Source organism: Rissa tridactyla, chromosome 8 (genome assembly GCF_028500815.1).
Source record: "Rissa tridactyla isolate bRisTri1 chromosome 8, bRisTri1.patW.cur.20221130, whole genome shotgun sequence".
NCBI lineage: Eukaryota > Metazoa > Chordata > Aves > Charadriiformes > Laridae > Rissa > Rissa tridactyla.
In genome coordinates this window covers 50882949-50903828 of record NC_071473.1, presented here as the reverse complement: position 1 = coordinate 50903828, position 20880 = coordinate 50882949, and the positions used below count along the sequence as shown (strand labels likewise).

Here is a 20880-nt window from a genome sequence, read left to right as displayed (position 1 = left end):
CGCCTGAGGGACCATGCAGTGGGCGATGAAGCATCTGGCACGTGGGCTAAGGTCTTTGTCAAGGTGAAGAGGAGAGGTTTCTTGACATTGGGTATAGCAGTTGGTGGTTTTCCATAGGTGAAGACCTCCTCCATGCAGCCAAAGTCATGTTTGACTCTGGTTTTGCTTCCCCCACTCTAAAATAGGGATGTGGTATTTGTACGTAGCTCTGAGGCTTAGGAGGTACTCAAGGTATAGATGATTTACGGGAAATATGCGGGAGCGCTTACAGCTAATGGAACTTTAAGCTTGGTCATCTGAATGCTGGAGCCTGAAATACCCCAACTGTTGTCGGGAGGGCTGCTTTGAGAAGCAGAGCAAGCAAGCTGTCTCCAGGAGCTAGATGTGGCCAATTTGCAGTCAGCGGTACAAATCCAATCCGAATCCTCCCGTCCCACTTGAATCCGCCGCAAACTGCTTGTGATCAAGATACAGACTAATAACTATTTGTATAAAATATTTAGTGACTAATTTCTCATTACAGATGCTTTGGGGAACGCTGGAAGCTGCTTGCAGACAATTGAAAAATTAAAAAAAAAAAAAAAAAAAGGGAAATGATTTACTACGTTATTCACTACACGTGATTTGACCAGCTTTAGGAACTGCAGTGTTAAACCACAAGACAGGACCCTGCAGAGCTTCTGGAGTGTCTTTACCCACTAGTAGAGAATAAAGTAGCAGCAGTACCATGCCAGGTACCACAGGAATGAGTATGTGTATTACAAAACAGAATTCATTTAAAGTTAGAGCTTGAAAACCTTGTGGTTGGAGTGAGAACCGAGTATAGAACTGAGCCATTAACCTCCCTGAGCCCCCCTCCTGTGTTTGCCATTACTCAACTCAAAGCAATACAGGATATTTTTTTTTCTCATTAATAAAGAAAAAACTCAGTTTACTTCTTCAATTTCACTTTTGCCTAAACATGCATCCGTGGCAATGAACTGAACAAACCAGCAGAATAAATAAGTATACACAAATACATGGAGGAGTTCAATTATCATTTTCCCCTATTGAAACTGCCTTTTAACAACTACATCTTCTGACTGACAGCTTATTAATACTAATTACATTAGATATATGCAACATAACTAATGCACGAGTACTTTCAATTATCTTCCCTTGTCTTCATTCCTTCCCCTGCTCTCCCGTCCTCCCTTTTTATGCCCCGTAACCGCTACCTTGGGCTGCAGCTCAGAGCAAATGTCTGTCCATGAGAAAAAGCCTTTTATTTCTTACATGGGTGAGAAATGTAGGAAACGGGTGCATGTTTGCAAGGCTGCGTGGGTGCTCACCGAGGCACGGTGGGAGGGGAGCTTCCAGCCTGGCAGTGGTGGAAAATGCATTGGACGTTGGGAGGAATTTCATATGGAGGTTCTATGAATTTCCTATGGAGGTCCTTTGAAGGTCCTGTAGAGGTCTTCTGAACTTCCTGTGGAGGTCCTATGAATTTCCTACGACGGTCCTGGGAAGGTCCTATGAATTTCCTGGGAAGGTTCTCTGAATTTCCTGTGGAGGTCCCACACTGTCTCAGGCTGTTGTGGCCTCCAGCCCTGATTTCTACGTCCGTTTTCACAGCTTTTCCAGAGCGCAGTGCAGACCCAGCGCTAATCCTGGTGAATCTGCAGGAGCTGTTTTGGTGATCTGAGACTGAAGCAGCACTGATTGACCCTCTCCTCATTACGAGCTCTGCAGAAGCACTCAGTGCACTGCCCTTTTTCTTTTACAAAGCTACAGTCGCTCCCCCCAGGTCGTTGCGTAGACCAGAGTCCCCAGTATTGTCTGGGCTTTGTTTGTGTCTGTTTTTTTCCCCCCTGTATCTAATGAGCTGTCAATCGCTTATGCAAATCAGGGTAGAAGAGACATTTAAAGGTTATTTATAATGCCTGAAAACATTATGAAATCAATCATTGCAGCTTTTACAGCTCCTCCTATTCAGGTGTCATTTAGATCTCTAAGTTTTACATTATATTGCTATAACAGTTTATCTAAGAAGACAAATATGTTTTGATTTTTTTGATATAAGCTTGCTGATTGCTAAAACATCTATGACAGTTGACATGGAAATCAGGGAGGTTTTGATTAGGCTTTTCTGATATGTAAATGAATTATATGTTTTGGGTTTTTTTTAAGTTCTATTTAAAAAGTAGGCGGTAGTATCTCATAGCAATTACACTTTAAAGAAAGAGCCTGAGATAAATGTGTGAGTAACGTGTATTTAACGGAATTCTAAGAGTCAATATTGACTATTCTATGCAGAAAGTTAGCGGAGAGACCCTTTAGTATTAACCAAGGTGTTTACATTGGGCTCTTACGCAGTCGGTGTGCCTTGGCTATAACACTTGATAATTGCTAAAAGTTAGACTGGAACCATGCTCAGACACAACATGAAATGGTTGTCCAGTAAAAAACTCAATAAGATCAGACTACTACCATGAACTCGCAAGTGATTTCCTATAGCAGGTCCTTACACAACGATTGTTGGTGCTTGCTCCTTGCACTGTTGATGATAAATGGAGGGTACGTCTCTGTACAGCAGGTTTTATGCCTGCTGTCTTTGAGACGTCCTGAACGGTGCTGGAAGGTAACATAGGGGGAAATTAGATCCACCACATCCCTCGAGATTAATTTTAATAATATTTTTCTATGGAGTAAATATGTTTTACCTGGTGCCCCTAAGAAAGCACCGCTGGGGTTATGGAGAGCTTGAGATGATGCAGGTGGTGGAAAGTACCCCGGCGTGTGGTCCTGCTGCAGCACCGTGGGGCTTTGAGCACCCCGCGTGGGCACGCCAGACTGAAGTGAGGAATATTGTTCAGTGTTGGGGTCCTTGTTAGCTCTCCTTTCGGTTTTGGCCTCAAAGAGCCAACCTGATGTTTTCAAACAGCAAGTTGGCTCTTGTGGAGCATCTGCCATCTTCTGCAAATCACACAGCTTTGCATCAAAGGACAAACGAAGAGCTGGGATGGAGGAGGTTGAATCTAAACCTCCCCCGAAATGGGGAGGTGTGGCAGGAGGTTCTCGTTGCTGGTCCATCTGCAGCCTTAGATCTTGCATTTGTGTTGTGCCCTGCTGGCATTCCTGATCAGCTTGATGGAGTTCAAGACTCTTGTTAATTCACCTGCTTTCTTTCATCTTTCAAAGTAATTTAACAGCTATTGTAGCAGTATCACGGTAAATCTGTAACATTTATTTTGAAAAGGAAAAAAAAGCTCAGAAGATTACCTAGGTGTCCAGCTGTGATCATATTACCTGCCTTGTAAAATGCCGTAGGTGACTTTGGAGATGTAAAGCAAATTGAGGATTACATTAACTTCCTCCTGATTTGCTAAAATTATTAATTCAGTGTCACAACTATCAGATAGTCTAGGGTTATTATTTTTTTAAGTATAAATGCATAACTATTTTTTTATACGCATGGCAAAGTACTGCCTTCAAGTCAATAAAACCTGTTTTGATTATATCTGTAGTAGAGGTTAATACGTCTTTTTTATTTTTTACTGGTGTTTTCTTTACAATACAAGATTATAGTAGCCTGCGTTCACATTCAGCCTAAATAGTCAGAAGAATGAGTATTGCATAGCAATGTGATTTTGTAATACAATAGTGTTACCTTGGAGATTCCCAGATTTTTTTCAATCTCTCTGCCTCACTGCGGGGCAGAGTTATGTTACATGTTACTCAGGGAGCAAAGACCCTGTTGACATCCAAAGCAAGTCAGTGGCAGAGCTGGAAACCTGGTCCCTCTTTCTAAAACTTTGTAGTCTAAAACATGACTAGCAATTTTGTAACTCCGATTCTCCCTTTTTCCCAATAGGTAATTTTAGTGGTTTATGCATTCTATGTAGCATCTAATACCACTGTTGGAAGGTACTCTGGTTGGCCTCGCGGCATGCAGGCGCTCTTTGGAAGGGACTGGCTGATTCAATCTGCACTATTTTAAGGGATGCCATTGCCGGGCAAGCAGTTTCAGTAGTTTTATTCCTGCCACTTCAGTGCTGGCTTCTGACTCTTCCCAGAATTCTGCCTTCCCGGGGGCTGTGGGGAGAATTGCAGGGCTTGTTAGCAGAGGACATTGCAATTGCAGTGATTTAGAAGAGGACGGCTGACTCACAGCTCCCATTCACAAAGCTGGGGTGGATGGCACAAAACTGTTTACATCTTTTTCAGCTCTCACGTGTTCAGGCTGGAACGTTTCATTTCTCTGGTGGAGACTCAGGCTTATTGTTTATTCATTGTTCCCTAATCTCGATGCAGTAGAGCAGGGTGTAGAAAGAAAAGGTGGGAATGGCCGGGAGCAGCTATTATCCACCACAACGTAATGATGGGTTTTGGGATGGCGAGCCTCACCAGTTAGGGAGGCTCACACCGGATACCTGAGCTCCTGTACTAACAGCGAGGCAGAAAAGGGAATGAAACATTCTCCCAACAGATTAAACAAATATAATTACGTGCCGGGGTAGAATCTTAAAGTATCTTAACCCCAGGTTTAATACAGAAACATACTTTCCAGTTCAGGTTCCCTATTTAGCCAGGCTGGGCTAATCCACGTTTCCAGGGCGGATGTAAGACAGTAATCAGTGCTATAGTCCCCTCCCTGCCCGTGCTCTTCGGCCTGTGCTCTGCTTCCGACACAATGAGATCACTGTTTACATTTCATTGCCTCTCCCATTAATCAGGAACAATTTAAAATCGTAAGAGCACTGTAGCATTTCTGTTAATCAATAACTAACCGAGCTATTAATTTTCTACTAATATATTGTTCTTTAGTGTGCAGAGAGTGAAAACTTGTCGATTACCTGTACTGATCCTACGGAGCGCCCGCGAGGGCCGGTAGAGAGGTTTCCCTGGACTTCAGCGAGTGCCCAGGGCTGCCCTGAGGTGCCCCACTGGAGGTACTAAGGGTTGCAGGAGAAGCAGGAAACTCTGAAGCCCCTCACATTGCTGCTTTTTTATCACGTCAAGGTTTTAAGAGCAGCCCTAACCCCAGTTAATATTGGCAGGCTTGGGCTGTTTAGGTCTTCGGCTTTTTTGAAGATGTCTTCTGACTTTCTTTTCCCTGAAAGGTATTTATTGGTAAATTTGATTCAAAACTGCCTTTTCAACTAGGAAAGAAAATACCTGTGACACTAAAATACTTTAAATAGGGGTATGATGTGTATAGGAAGTCTGGAGGGACGCTGCTGACCCTTGTTGGGACCAGCATTATACATTCTTCCTCTGCCAGCGTTTATCGTTTCTGTAGCAGGAGGAAGAAGGAGGAAGTGTCCACGTTTTCATGCTTCTTGCAGCTCCATGTGACAAATAAGTATGTACTCAACTTTAACATCTGCAGCTGCCCCAGCGAGGTCTGGCAGAAGACCTCTGCTGGAGTCCTTACCAAATGTCCTGCAGCAAGGTGTCAGCTGGGAACTTCAATAGCTATAAAATTTTACAGTAGCAGAGCTCTGATAATGAGTTTAACAAATAATTAGCTGCAGCACCGCTTTCTTTTATAGAAGTGCAGTAGTTGATGAACTTGCTATGCCACAATTAGGAGCTCATTAGCAAACAAAATTGAAGGGTAACAAATACCTTAAGGGCGTGTTTTTAGGAGTATTTCATGAAATCCTAAAATCAGAGGAAGAAGAGCGAAGAAATGTAAATTTTCTTCCCAGACATGCTACACACCTGCTGCGGGACTGGGGACGGGGTGGGATCTGGAAGTCTGACTGGAAGACTGAAGCTCTCTAGGCCTCTCCACGTCATCAGAAATGGCGCTGCATCCCCATTTTATTTTGCCCAGCTAATAAAAGCCATGTTGTTTTTCTACACTGTTGTTTAGTTTGCTAGTTTTAGAAAAAAGGAACACATTCCTTTTGCCACTGCAAGTATCTCGGGAAAGAGTTTTCTCTTTGGTTTTGATCTTTTTTGTTTTTCAGTCTCATTGAGGAAATAGTAATCCTAACAAAGCTGGCAAAAAGTATTTCCTGGGCTGCCCACAAAACAACAGATGTGTTCCATGAAGCCATGTACTCCATCAAAGAGTGTTTCTAGGAAATTTTTGCTATTGTTTATATGCTTATTTGAAGCTGTAATTTTCTGCGGTTAACTCCACCTTGTCCCCAGAAATCCATCCCTCATTCCCTCCGTAATGGGTAACGCAATACGACAAAGAAAGCTGGTTTTACCCTTGGTTTTATCCTGAGAAAAACCTTTTAGAAAATGATAATGAACTTCTAACAAATGAGAAAGGTGGTTATCATTGGAGAGAATTAGTCATTGACTTGATTGAGGATACCTGTGCCAAATTACGAGCTACGATACCCATCTGCTGCTGTTACCCAGCAATATAGATTTATTGTGACATTTTGGAGAAGGAGTAAGAAAACATATGAACAACTGTTTTGGTTCGTTAGCCCTTTATTGGTAAAGCATGGGGCTCGGTGATGTTAGGGGTGTACGAAACGACAATCCTTTGGCTGGAATCGGTGCAATCGTTGCATTTACAAGGCTGTGTAGAGCATCCCCAAGGACAAGCTTATAAATCAGTTGCTGCTTTACGTTACTTGAGTGTGAGATCGTTCTTTAGGTTCAGCCAGCAGCTCCAGAGATGGCAGGGAATGTTGGGGTACATCCAGAGCGCTCTGGGTAGCAGCTGCTTGGGACACCAGACTCGCTCATCCCAGTGTCAGGCTGTCGTGGCAGATAAAACCAGCTCATCTTTCCTATGGCTCCTCTGCCACCATGGCTCGAGAGGGCTGCTGGCAGGGCCAGCGTGGGCACAGAGCAGCCAGGGTCTCCTGCTCTTTCAGAGCCAACCCGTCAGACGGAGGGCAGGTGAAGGAAGCACCACCAGGATATTTCTAGTTTACTCTCGTAGCTCTGGTTGTCATCGTCAAAAGTTCTTTGGTTTTGGCAGGTTTCTAGGCTGGAAAATCCATCTGTGTTATCGCTTTCTTTTCTCACAAGTATTTACATTTAATCCACTGTAGTGGCCTATTCCTTGGATACAACCACACAGGCTGTTGATTTATTTACAATTAAGGATCTCAGTGTCAGGATCTTAAAGCCTTCTAAGCCAACTCCCTTTTCATATGGGAGAACCTCTGGAAATGCACTTTAGGTTTATGACACTGTCTTGGCTTAATTTAATTTACTGTTCACTTAACCGATTATTCAAAATACCAGATGTGACACACAATAGATTCAGCTGAAATATTACCTCACCGGCATGTTCAACATGCAGAATATGGTCTCCATATGTAAAGGTACGGAATGTCCCCCATCTACATCTAAGAGCAATAAGTTTGGTTTTGAAAGGATTATGAGGCTGAGTGGGAGACAAAGTCCCTCATTTCTTCTGCAACCTTTGTGATAGCTGATGTGAGAGTCTCACCAAAGCTCTGTTGGGTGAGATAAAATGTGAAGATCTAAAAAGGCCAGCGGCGAAGGATTTGTCATGTGTTAAACATTTGTTCTTAATTATTTACTGACACTAGGCTAAGTAATTCTGCTAGTAGCATTAGTAAGTACCGTAAAGTCAGGCAATAAAATGATGGCAGAAATGTGGATCATTCCATGCTTTTAAGAGTGTGTCTTCTGATGGCTGGGACGGTCTTTCTGAAATGAGAGGTCAGACAGAACAGCGCTGGTAAAAGCACGTATAGGTCACAAATACTTGCTGACTTTATGGTCATCAGTGCACTAAAACCTTGACCTGGAGTAAGGTACAGGTGCTTCAAGAGCTGGTCCTTAGAGGTGGCATTGGCCATCAGGTAGGAACAGAAGAGTTGCAGCAGTCTGCTGAGGCCTCCTTCCTTTTCTCTCACCAGCGCATCGGTCTTTTGGAGCAGGATGATATGTTTGATCAAAACAAGATCAATGGAGATGTGATTAATTCCAGCAGTACCTCTACTTCAGCAGGCTAGAGACCTGGCTTCTTCTGGAGAAGCAAACATCAGATGCCCATCATCAGTGCTTTTGAAGTTTATGGTCCGAGGTTCCTTCATGTTGGGGCAGGACCATCTAGACCTTTACTATTAAAGAAAGATTAAAAATTAAACTTTCAGTAATGCGAGAACCTGAACTTTGAACTCCCATGTGCCAGTGGAATGTTAATCTGATCTCAGCAGTACCTGATAAAGTCAACCCATCTTCCTTGCCTAGTTAATTTTTAATCATTTCTATGGATAGAAAAGCTGAGGTAGGGTGAGACTCAGAGAAGGCTGCCTTAGCACAGCCCCTAGATCCCAGTCTGGAATGGGATATGAACTAAACTTCTGTCATTATTTATATTCTGTATTATAGCCCTGTGTTTATTTATCCAAGACTTGGTCTGTAGGCGTGTTCTCTGAACTGATGTTCAAGGGTAATAGTACACAAAAAAATCTGCTTGTGTGTACATGTTCACAGTATACTGTCAAGCTGCTAATGGGAACAGTATTTCTTAGGTCTACAGCAAATGTTTTTAGCAGTGCTAGCTGGGAAAGAGGATTAATGTGTTCAAAAACAAAACCAGTTTTAGCTCCAATTTTGGGGTGATTCAGTAGTCTGTCCTGGGGTACTTCTCTCAAAGTTTATAGAAATATTTAAAATTAACTTTTGAAGCATTCTTTTTAAGATAATATTTTGATTTTCGCTATTGGTGATTTCTGCAATATTTCCGTCGTTCTGCACCAACACTTACAAAGCGTGCGAGGATGCAAAGGTTAATGCCCTGTATCAGCACAGCACTTAACGTGCTGAATTTTATCATCATTCTAAAGGGAGGGAACTCAGAGAGTTTAAAGCCTTGTTTGCATTACACGGACAGCCCCAAAATTACAGTGCTGAGGTAACGGCAAGCCCAGGCTCAGACTCTTGTTGAACCAGGGCCACATTAGCCAAAGCTGCTCTAGACCTCCCCGTGCTTCCTCTGCCACCGTCTCACTGCCAGCAGGGACCAGGGCAGCTCTGTCACTGCCACTGGGTTTTTTTGTGATACCAGGAAGCTCCCATGAAGAGACCAGCCAAGGTCGGCAAGACCCAAAGGCTCGGGTGGCTGCCAGGGGAAGTGCGTTAATGGTGGCCACTGGACCTCAGTGGAGAAAAGTGGGAGTTAGAGGATCCCCGGGTAGATGCAGAAGTGGAAAGGTCTTCCCTGTTCCCTTAAACACAGGCTTTTCCAAAGCATTTGTGTGCCTAACTTGGGCTGAAGTCCGAGCTGTCAGGCGACTAAAGGACTTTCAAAACCTAACCCCAATTAATCATCTGTTTGTAGAAAAAAGCTGGATCAGCAAGAAAATGTAGAAAAGACGAAGCAAGATGCTGCAAATGCAATATAGAGAGCTGAAGCGTGCACTTCTATCACTAGATTACCCCAACATGTGCATAACTTATTCAGGCAACTGTAACCTGGAATAACATTGAATTCCCTTTTTTTTTTTTCCCCAAGGTAGGGTGTATAGAACAATTTTCTTTGCCTGGTCTCAGATCCGACCCCACCATACCTGTCTGTCCGGCGCCCTTCAGGCGAGCTAGTTCTGTCTGGCAATGTGGGAGGTGACAGCTCTGTGCAAATAATTAGCAGAAATGCAAATCAACCTAAGTATGTTCTGTAATACTTGGTGCCCGGAGCCGTGCTAAACTTAGCAGCTACGAATAAACAGCATCAGCATTCCCCTCCTTGAAAGGACAAAGAGCCTCCTGGTATTTGGGATGTCTCTGGTACATCTGCTGTCTCAGCGTAGCCAACCCCAAACATTTAACAATGTGAGCGGGCCCTCAAAAATTACTGAGATTAATGAATGTTGAATGTTTTCATTTCTGAGCCTTGAAGGTGTACTCAGCTAACGTCTTTAAGCTTTTCTTTGCAACTGAAAGGCTGGGAAATTACTCCTGGTTAATGACAGTAAGATTCTCATGTAATCACCTTATTTCAGGAGCAAGACTTTTAAATAAATTCCAAGAGACTCCTGATACAATAGCGGGAACTGGCAACGTTGAAATATGATCCTCTATCATCGAACCATTCGCTCTTAATTAGTTTTTACTTGCAATATTGACAGCTAATCTCCTCTCTCTATTACACATGTGCGACTTCCAATGACTGGCATGGCAGAGTGTATAGGTAGCTGAAGACATAATTTGGTCCTCCCCACATAATATTTCCAAACCACTCAGGATTTTTTAGTAAAATGAAGGTGTGTAAGACGTGTGGGAAAAGTCAATAATTCCGGACCTGACCTTCATTTCCCCTGCTTTAGAGATAATGAGAGACTTATGGGACCAGCGAGTAGATGCAGCCCAGTGGCCGGCTAAAAAAAGTGGTGGATGTTGGAATAATTGTGTCTGTCTTTCAACATCATCCCATTTTTGAAAAATAAATAAATAAATTTTAGTTTCAACAAGGTGACATTTGATGATGTTCACTAATTTAAGAGAGACTGATTTATGCATGTTTAATCTTCACTAATGATGACTCCAGGGCAAGAAATGAAAATAAGTTCAGTTAATAATATGTGTATATATTATTAACACCTTTACTGATGGAGATGGTTCTCTTCCTGGTAGACAAATGTACAAGCGATTCGTGGAAGATCCAAATGATTCGGGGCTGTCAGAACCTCTCTCTAACTTACCAAAATGCAGAGAGCAGGGGTATCTGGACGGTAAAAATCCTCAGCTGATCAACTGTCATTCAAAACTTGTTTGAAAACCATAAGTAAATACAACAAGCAGCCCAGTCCCTTACGGTTTGGGGTGCTGTATAAAAATGCAATTATGTGTATTGCTGTTATTATTATACCCTGATCGTGGCTGGTTTCTCCTCCTGCCATACAAATATTAAGAAGGATGCAATCCTTGAATTCAGCCTGCGTGCTGACGGACAAAACTTATTGCCAATATTAATGTGCTTGGTCTAATCATCCCGCTAGTTTTTTGTGTAATTTGCTCGCTCAGGGAGTTGGAATTCCCTCCTAGCAGTTACAGATTCAAGCATTTATGCAAAATCCTCCAGTCTTGAGATTTACAGTGGATTATCTACAAATATTTGAATACATTAGTGCAGTCTTTTAAATGCTTTCCCTTTATTTACATATAGAACAAATAACAAGCAACTTGAATGACAGCACTGTAATTCCATCAAGGAGCTCGTGTCCTGAGAAACCACAGAAATAAAGCACTAAGAGACCCGTGCGTTTGGTGGAGCTCCGCCCTGGAATTACAGCTCCCTAACCTGGATTTCATTCATTTTTCATATTTAAAAATAAATCCACAATTTCATAAATTGTGGAGCTGTTGTGGCGTTTCGAAGAGGGAAGAGCCAGAGAAGGGTGGGGGTGGCAGTCTCTCCTCTCATTTACTTCTACAATCCTGGAAAAAAATCAGTTATTTCCTTGGTATCACTATGTCCATCATTATAACAGCAGATCAGAGAGTAAACACGGTTCATGTTATCAATGGTGCGAGGGGAGGTTTACTGCGATTGATGGTGGGGGTTTGAAGAGCTCCTTTCAGTCTGACCCACCTGGGCTAAGGAGGGTTATCCCGTATCCATGGCTGCTGTAGAAGCTTATGCTATTTGCATTGATGGATGAGGCTGCTGCGCTCGCGCTCAATTGCAGATTATCGCGGTACATCGGTGGGTGGATTGATGCGAGAAGACCAGCCTGGGCTTGGTTTCTGTTCCAAATGTTCCTCCTGGAAGGAAGGGAGAATAAAATCAAACCCCAAGACTCGCAGGCTTACCTCTGTACTAAGAGAGATGGGTTCCTGCCGATCCCAGAGGTAAAGCCCTAACAGTTTCCATGGAATAGTCAATTATCTGTTTCATTGCACAAGCCAATATCTTTTCTCAAAAAGATGTATTAGAGTGTTTAGCCATTCAAGTGATCCATCTGGCTGAGCGTTCTGAGATGCTCTTTAACTTGATTTATCAGGCCCAGAAGCAGCGTCCTTGATAGCTTCTGGGTCTGTGTGGGGGCTGTCCATGCATCCGCTGTGGTAGTCGCAGGGGCTCGTGACCTTCAGTTCCTAGCGGAGACGGGGCCTGTGCCATCACGCTTCTCTGTGGGGACAGCCGCGTTGCACGTTAGCCCGAGGCTGCCGTGTAATGGTGGGATTTAAAGATTGCTGTTGCAGATGAGGGCTGAGGGGCCACCACACGCTTCCAAGGGAAATGCAAGAAAGCCCCCAGGCAGCAGATCCCTGATAAGACACCCGTCTTTTTCTGCAGCAGAATCCGCACCTAAATCCTAATGGAGTCTGGCTAAACCCCTGCGGCATGAGATTGTATATTCCCTTTAAGTCTCCTCTATTTATAAAATACACATTACAGCCCCAGTATTCACGTTATCCCCATTTCCATCGGCTGTCGCCTCCAACGCAGTTAAAATGTGGCACAGTGCAGTTTTTGGGGAAGTCACTTTTCTCACGTTCTCGTCTCGTTGGGGCGGGGGCTGCGCTGATCCGCAGCCCCGGGGGCTTGGGCACAGCTACGAGATGCCCCTGGGAGAAGGCGGCTAAACTCCCCCCGCTCCCCGTAAAACAGGGAATCGGGATTGCAGCGTATCTGGGTCAGGCGTCGTCGGGGCTTGCTGCCGAGCGCACGGTGAGATGCAGACCCAGAGCCTTGGGCTGCAAAGGAGGGGAGGGAAACCCACCCCCGGGAGGTGCTGGAGATGTATTTAGGACCAGAGAGATGCTCAGCGTCGAAGGTACGACCCGACTGCAGGGCACTGCTTTAACGCAGGAGCAGCTCTAAAGAGGCTATATGTAATGTTTACATCCTCGAAGTGCATTTCAAGGCAAAAACATTTACTGTGACACAAGTAAATTAAATCAATAGTGTAATATTTTAATTACTAAAAACTTCAGGCGAAATCCTACGTATTTTCTTCTGGGCTATCATCCAGCTTTACAGTGTTCTTTAAAGGTAAATTATTACATTAAATGAAGCTTAGGTTCGCACTTCCTGCTTTTTAAAACCGAAGGTTGCCACTTGGCAATGATTTATTCTTCTCCCCCCACTTGTTTTTTTCAAGTGAGGATTGCAACAAAGTTTAAGTACGAATGCATTTTGGAGCAAGCGGAGTTATATATTTAATATAATCCAAAACAGATTGTCTACTCAAACACTGTTCATTAAATGAACTGTCTGCAAGTGTGATTTACAGTGCAACGTGGTCGTGTGAATGTCTGTGTGTATTTAATAACGGCACAGTAATAGCTTATTGGCAGGAGTGGTAATTCGATTTTGGAGTTTTATCTTATTTTTGAATTTCTGGACCGTGAAATCCTGCTGTCTGACACACTTTTCCATTGCTTAATCTCCTGAGATCTGTGTAAAGAACAACAACTTCCCTCCTTACTAAGGATCCGGTGCCCTGCTGTATATTTTTTTATTGCTAACCCCCCAGCGCAGCTATTCACGTACACCCATCTCAAATCTATGGGCTCGGTACCGCAATACAAACTGGAGTAATAAACAGAAATACTGACATTTAATGAGCTAAGACCTCCAGTTTTGGAGAAGAGAAAATCTTCCACTATTGTGTAAATGCAAAAATTTCAAGGGTCATTTTCTGCATAATCTGTTGTTTTCTGTATTTAACTTTCTGAGCTTTTCTATTGATTTAAAGTCAAAACTCTCTCATTTAATGTACTTAAGGATGTAAATCAGTAATTCTTACCGCACGCAGAGACTTGCGAGTGTGCTCTCGTCCTTGTGGCTCGCACGTTTGGCAGGTTAGCACCTGAATCGACCCGCTTTATACCATACTCATATTTTCTGAAGGTCTTGAGAAATGGTTTTAGAACCGAGTGTTGACGTTTTTCCTTTGGAGCGATGTCCAGTGTCTGTATGTTGTGGCTGTGCTTCTCAGAGAGGTTAGTGGCCCGAGGGGCTCTCCCGTGCCCACGGAGAGCTGCCTCGAGGCCGGTCCGTAGAGTAGGATGAGGACTCAATACTTGGGATGGCAAGGAGGACACAAGGCTGGCGGTGGCAGGATTCAGTAAGGCGAAGGGGATCTTTCCCACGGCCCACACTTGGGTGTGTGGGGCTCACACGGTTTTGGGGTAGGGAGGCTACGTGCATAGGCTGATAGGGAATTATTAATTTGCATTTTTTTTATCATCTGCCTTTGCCGTAGCTGTGGAGAATGATGTCTCACGGCAAGTTCGGCTCCCGCCTCCCACCCTTTCTTTCTTTTCTCGTGAGAAATGCACTGCACGATTGAACAAAATATTTTGAGTACCCATAATCAAATATAATTCCACCTTCTGAATCAGTCAGCAGTGTAAAGGCTTCATAAAGGGTTCCAGGGGCCCAAATAATAGCAAACCCACCCTCTTATGTGACAACACAGGCATCAGCTGTCATCTCCTCACGTCAGGAACGCATGTTCTTTAATTCACTTGTCATTATTTTAGTGTCTTTCTGCCTCGTGGAACACTATTGTCCCCATAAATACATGTCTGAATCAGCTAATTATTCACCCAGGATTAGAACGGAAATCCTTGCTTTAAGGCTAGCTCTACCCCTGAAATCATACTATTTAAGATTTTAATTATTTTAAATCATACGTAAGTTGTGTCCTTTAAGGGTTGGAGCCAATTAGTTGTCAAATACAGTTGGGCAGTGCACATCTGATGCAAAAAATATTTTTCTATTTTTTTCTTCTTAAAAAAATGGATATTAGGTAATTCCTGAACCTGTAACCACCTCGATAGTCCAGAGGGAGGGTCACAAAGCAACTACTAATGGGAAAGAAGGTGCAGAAAGTTAAGTAAAACAAGGTTAATTTATGGGGAATTACAGGCGTGAAAGTTTTACAGCGTAGAGGTTTCTTCTACCCCTACAACAGCGACAACCACACCTAAGGCCCTGATACAAAGCCTTTGGAAATGAACAGATAATTTTTAGTTAATAGTGGATAATTCTGAAGTTCTGCTTCTATTTAATACTTGTTGTGAAGAAACAAACAGAAAAATAAAGAAAACAAAATGGGAGAGGTTTGCGTCAGGTTTTTAAGCAACGACCCATACTGAGGGCCAGGACTCAGAGGGTCATTGGGAACATTTCAGTTAAAGAATTGTGAAGGAATTGTTGAGCCTGAAAAGTCTGAAAACTTTCTGAATAGGAAATCATGGCAAATAATTGTGATTTTGTTGTTGTGTTTGGATGCTGTAAAATATTTTCGTGTTGCTGTTTTGTTCAGGTGCATTTTAATGCTTCAGATGATACTTAAATGTTAACCCGCATTAAATGTATTCATAGCACGTACATAAGTGCTCTTGTTTTATGATCCAAAATTATCTTTCATTGTCTCAAGCTGAAGCATTTTAGCATTATTACAGCAAATCTTTTGATTGTTTAAAGTAAATTATTTCTCCATATTTATTTTACCAGAAAGGTTGAAATGGAAGAAGGGTTTGGTATTCAGCATGGCAGCATCTCCGGCGAGAGGCTCCGACACGGAACAGCTCTGGTATTTTGTGAAAACAACAGCAAAGCAGTGGTAGAAGATATTTCACAAATGTGTTTTCAAGTGGCTTTTGCTGGCCAAACCCTTCTTTCCTTGAAATCAGTGGTGAGACCCCCTGTGACTAGAGGGAGGCCAGCACCAAACAAAAACCCCATTTGAAAACCAAAAATGTTTATTAGAAGAGACAAGGTGTTTTTCAGAGCCAATATAACTCATAATCATCATTTAAATGCACAATGTTCTTTCTTTCTTCCCCTCAAAAGGAGCTTCATTAACACTGGAATGTAGTTTAAGGGACATTAATATTCACCTTCCACTCTCTTGACAAAGTGTCTGGCTGCGACGTGAAGGACCATATGCCATTAACGTAAACCCACGCACAATGCAGGTTGCCTCTTATATACACTATTCTCTTGATAATTGGAAAATTAGGCAAGAAGGGGAAGAAAATATAACTGGTGAGAATGGAGCAAAAGCAAGCTCGTGTGTACCACCGCAAGAAGTCCATGAGGCACTGGTGGCTTGGGTGGAGTTTGGTGACCTCTCTGTAACTGTTCAAGAATTTTAAAGATTTCCTCCGAATGTTTGGGTTTTTTAGTTAAAAGAGCTGGTAACGAGAGCTGAAAAGGTTGGCGAGTGTTAAGCTGCTCTCTGTGCTCGTGGAGTTTTATCAGTCTTAGCTTCTTTCCTTTATATGTGTGTATGTTTGTATCTTATCTCTGTACAATAACGGTATCTAGCAGGCTAGATGACTATTTGGTGCCTATAAGGGCATTATCTTTATGCTCAGAAGTTTTCTATCACGTGAAGTAAATGCAAACTGCTTTTTTTGCAAAATTGATGCGTGCGTTAGGGGAACGAGGAACCTGACTGCATTTCTACTGCCTACGTTTTACCACGTACTGACTCCGTCTTTGAAGAGTTTTTGTCCTGTTAGCTCTGGCTCTTCCTGTTCTAATTGATATACCATAGGGTTCAAAAGCGTTATGGTTCTATGACAGCATCCAAGGCAGTGGTCAAAATCCCCCGGAGCCACCACAGTAGCAGTGAACCCCGGGGTTCACTGTGAAAACTGGGAAATAAAAGTGAAAATTCAGAAATCTGCTTTCCTGAGTGCCAGGAGAAGTGCTGGCTTGCTTTGCCTTTTTGTGCTGTGGCCTAGTGCAGACATGACATAGCAGAGGATATCAGCACTGCAGGAGCTTCGAATGCATGCAGCAAACACTCTCACAAAAAATACAGTCCTGGTACCCCTTCCCTTTCCCTTTTCCCTTTCCCTTTTCCCTTTCCCTTTTCCTTTTCCCTTTCCCTTTTCCCTTTCCCTTTTCCCTTCCCTTTCTCCCTTCCCTTTCTCCCTTCCCTTTTCCCTTTCCCTTTTCCCTTTCCCTTTTCCCTTTCCTTTTTCCCTTCCCTTCCCTTCCCTTCCCTTCCCTTCCCTTCCCTTCCCTTCCCTTCCCTTCCCTTCCCTTCTCTTCCCTTCCCTTCCTTTTTCCCTTTCCTTTTTCCCTTTCCCTTTTCCCTTCCCTTTTTCCGTTCCCTTCCCTTCCCTTCCCTTCCCTCTCCTCTCCCCTCTTTTCAAAGCCATGTGCATCAGACAACATTTGGGCTTGGAGAGGACCAGCTGCCCGCAGAAGAAGGTGTGCTGTGGAGGGGACCGGGTGGCACTGAGGACTCCACTCTGCCTCTCCAAACTGAATTTTGGCATCCAGGGAGGAGGGGAAGGCCATCTGCACAAGGCTTAATCACAGCAGTGTATGCTCAGCCGTGTCGGCTGTTTTATCTTGCCGTTGCACTCTGTGTTCGCTTCTTCCCAATGTGTCATCCAGTCCTTCAGAAATTGCTGACATCATTCATTTGGTCCTCATCTTTGGGCTTTGTCCTGGCTTCGTTGACACTGCTGCGAAGCCTGGACCTGCATACACTGAGCATTTTAGGGACCCGGTCCCAGCTAATACTTGATATTTGTTAGCGAGCACCTCTGATTCCCTCCGGCAGCCATCCATCCTGCTGTTCTTCCCTGTTGATCATCGTGAGCAGCACATCCCCTCTTCTTCCGGGATCCCTGCACAAACCTGGTTTGCTTTTTACTGGTCATGGGAAAAAAAAAAAAAAACACCAAAAAAGAAAAGCAGAGCAAAATAAACACAAACCTGCCATTTTTTGCTCTTGTGCTGTTGATAAATGTGCTCTGTACTCATCCCTAAAAGGCCGTTGTACATACTTATGCTGTTGGTGCCATGCCATAACAAAACCCAAATCATTCCTCCCCACTTCGCCATATCTCATCTGTTTAGGCCTCTCAGACGTTCTTATCTTAATGGAATTTTGCCATACAATCCAGAAATTGTATCAGGGGGCTCTTGCATATCCCGGGCAATGCTTTAGTATGCATATTATAGCACTGCATTGTCATATGTTACTATAAATAGCTCTCACAAAGAGTCCATATTTCTGCAGAGATTTGCCTGTCAGCTCTTAACAATGGTAGTCGTTCACAATGGGAAAATAGAATACCAGCTCCATCAACCTTTGACAGACTAATAGGGGTTATTTGACTTTCAATTTTTCATTATCGGGTTTGGCAGCCACAATCGTCATGTTGAAAAATACAAACTGATCCGCACTCCAACAGGAGAAAACGCTCCCGGTCCTCCTTCAGCAGGGACATGAGTGCCTGCAACGCTGTGGGACGTGGCCACTGATAAAACAGGACATAAAAACAGCGTGTAATGTGTCACGAGTTCAGAGATCCCAGTATTGGCCTTTTTTCCCCGCGTTTGATAGTTGCAGTAGAGTGGAATGATCTTGTTTTGCTGCAAAAACCCCACACCTGAGTCTGACGAAAGGACGCTACCTCTGTTACGAGGGCTATAAAGCGCCCGTTCAGGACCACTGAACTCGGGCTCATCGCTGTCCTTTTGGCCTTTGCAGCTCCCCAGTACGTTCCCTGTACTCCTACTGCCACGACGTGCTGCGTGCTCTCGGAGAAATGGCTTTTTTCTGGGGCAGTGACATTGTCAGGAGGCAGCTGTTCTGGGCTGTGCAAAAGGTGAATCACTCGATAAACATTTCAAATTTAGCTCAGATTTGCCACTGGCAAAAAAAATGCCACATGAGGGTTGGAAACGCAAAGGCTTTTACTTTGTCTGTGATGTGAAAAGGCATCTTTTTACACCAGGATAACTGTCTTGGTGTAAAATCTGGCAGCAATAAAGGACAATGATCTACTTGAGGTCATTGCTTTTGCCACAAAGTAATTAGTCAAGACCAGCTTTATAGGCCCTTTACAGGACCCAAACTGGCTATTTAGGAGAAATAAAACACTAACCTTTTTCCTCGGAAGATGTAGGCTGCGTGTCACACATTTCAGGAAGGTCCCCTGTGTGCACGGGTCGGCTCCGTAGGTGCCCAGGCCCTGTCAAGCAGTTGGTTGTCAAAGCTGAGTCGGAGTTTGCACAAGGAAATATATCATAAATAAGAGGCGTCTTGCAGGTTTCAATCATACGGATGAAAAGGGTTAAACTGGAATCAAACAAGATGCATAGCTGTCCCTGCAGAAGATGTGAGTCTGATGCGCTTTGGCGATACCCAGAGCATGGGTGCTCGGTGGCTTTTGAATCTTGGCCTTTCCCCTGGAAAGTTGCCTGCAAGGGCTCTCCGAGCTCCTGCTGAGAATCCATGTCACAAAAGACAGCACCTTGGGAAAAAAAATCTAGAAATGGATTTTCAAGTAATCAATGTTCCTCTAATTACTTAAGAATAAGTACCAGTAGTAGGTAAGTCTTCTAGCAGGAACCTCCATGTAACTCAGCAAGGTTAAGAGGGTGCTGCCCCAAGGACCTTGATCCATTATCCAAACCTAAATCCTAGCGGCTTTATATTTAAGGGCCGTCCAGCACATTTAAATATAAATGCCGGCATGACTCTGTTAGTTCAGAACGTAGTCTAGCACTGTCTTACCTTTATAAATTCCAAGGGTTTACCTTTAAAAATGACAAATTACAGGAACACCTGTTTTAATGGGAACAACAGCCTAAGATACTCAAGGGCCATCCTCCTCTGCAGACAACAGTGGGCTAGCTTAGTCCCAAAGCGTAGAAATGGAAAATTTCTTTGTTTCCTTCTGACTCTGGCACAGCAGCTGTGGGGATTAATTGAACTCATGAAATATATTGATTTTCTGTAGCTGTTATTAAAAAAAAAAGGCACTTTTGCACCCTGTGAAAGGTATGACTATCACTAAATTGTGTGCAATAAACCAACACGGCTCCGGTCTGTTGAGAAGACCAGAGTCACATTAGTCTCCTAATTTTATTTCAGAGCACAGAGACTTTTATTACGTTACTGAAGCTTCTGAGGTAGTCCTGCTGTGCCATCAGCATCAGCTCAAGGAAGAAATCCTTCATGGTCCCCACATCTCTCTTGCAGACCGGCAAGAGAGATGCCGACTTGCTGGAGAAGCCACCCAGCCTTGCCGAAAGGAGGTTCTCACTTCTGCAACTAAAACCCCGTCAGCGTAAAGACTTGTGCATTCTGCATGATCAGATGTTGGAGGCATAAATGCGACACTCATATTCTTTATCTCCATGTGAACTCCCATGAATACATCAGGAAAATCAATTTCATTTTAGCAGCTTTGAAGTATTCCACTTGAGATAAGACATTGAGTTTTTTATTGCTGACCTCCCTGATGATACTTTAGTAAAAGGAAAGCTGTTTTCACCCAAGCAACTCAGCAAGGTCCCCTCCGCTCAGGCCTCGGGTAGTTTCCAAGAGCTGCATGCGTTTACAACATTGAATAAATTACCTCCATTAATAACAGGAATGAAACAAAATCGCATGGTGTGTTTGGCGCTCGTTCTTCCTTTATCACTTCAGTTGGTAGATCTAGAGCACTGCAAATGGAGTGGGACACAAGTGATAGTTTTTATTTTTAAACACAGTTACATTTATATAAAACCCAAGTTGTAGTTTAAGACCAGACCAAAATCCAAAGACAGCAATGTAATGTTTTACATCTGAGGTTATCTATCTTAAAACATTTTGCTAATTTATATTCTCATCTTAAGTGGCATGTGGTGGTGGTGGCAGCAAGCTATATATTGCTTTAAGGCTCTCCTACTTATTTTAGCGATGAGGTTATGGATTGTGTCATCTCTACTAAACAATGTGGTTAAATAAATCCCGTACTCCGTTCTCTATAAACTAACAATTTATTGAGTCTTGTATTAGTCATGTGCATGACGATGTATTATGAGCAAATTCCCTTCTGCATTAACTAGAAGGGATTTCAGAGGATCCCTGTTAGATTTGATTTCCCAGTTTTCTGTGCTTTGGGGGAGTATTTTGCTAAGTAGTTGTTAGATAACTTAGCTAATGATTGGGAAGTGCTTTG

General features: G+C 43.3%; 1 protein-coding gene across 1 annotated transcript in view; it reads left to right on the top strand.

Moving 5' to 3' along the window:
- Positions 1-4888: 4888 nt before the first annotated feature.
- The window catches only part of DAB1 (DAB adaptor protein 1), a 220850-nt gene continuing 204858 nt past the window's right edge, over positions 4889-20880 (top strand). The window contains exon 1 of the mRNA XM_054211510.1: positions 4889-5102. The gene's annotated coding sequence lies outside the window, so the exon portion shown is untranslated. The remainder of the gene's footprint in view (positions 5103-20880) is intronic.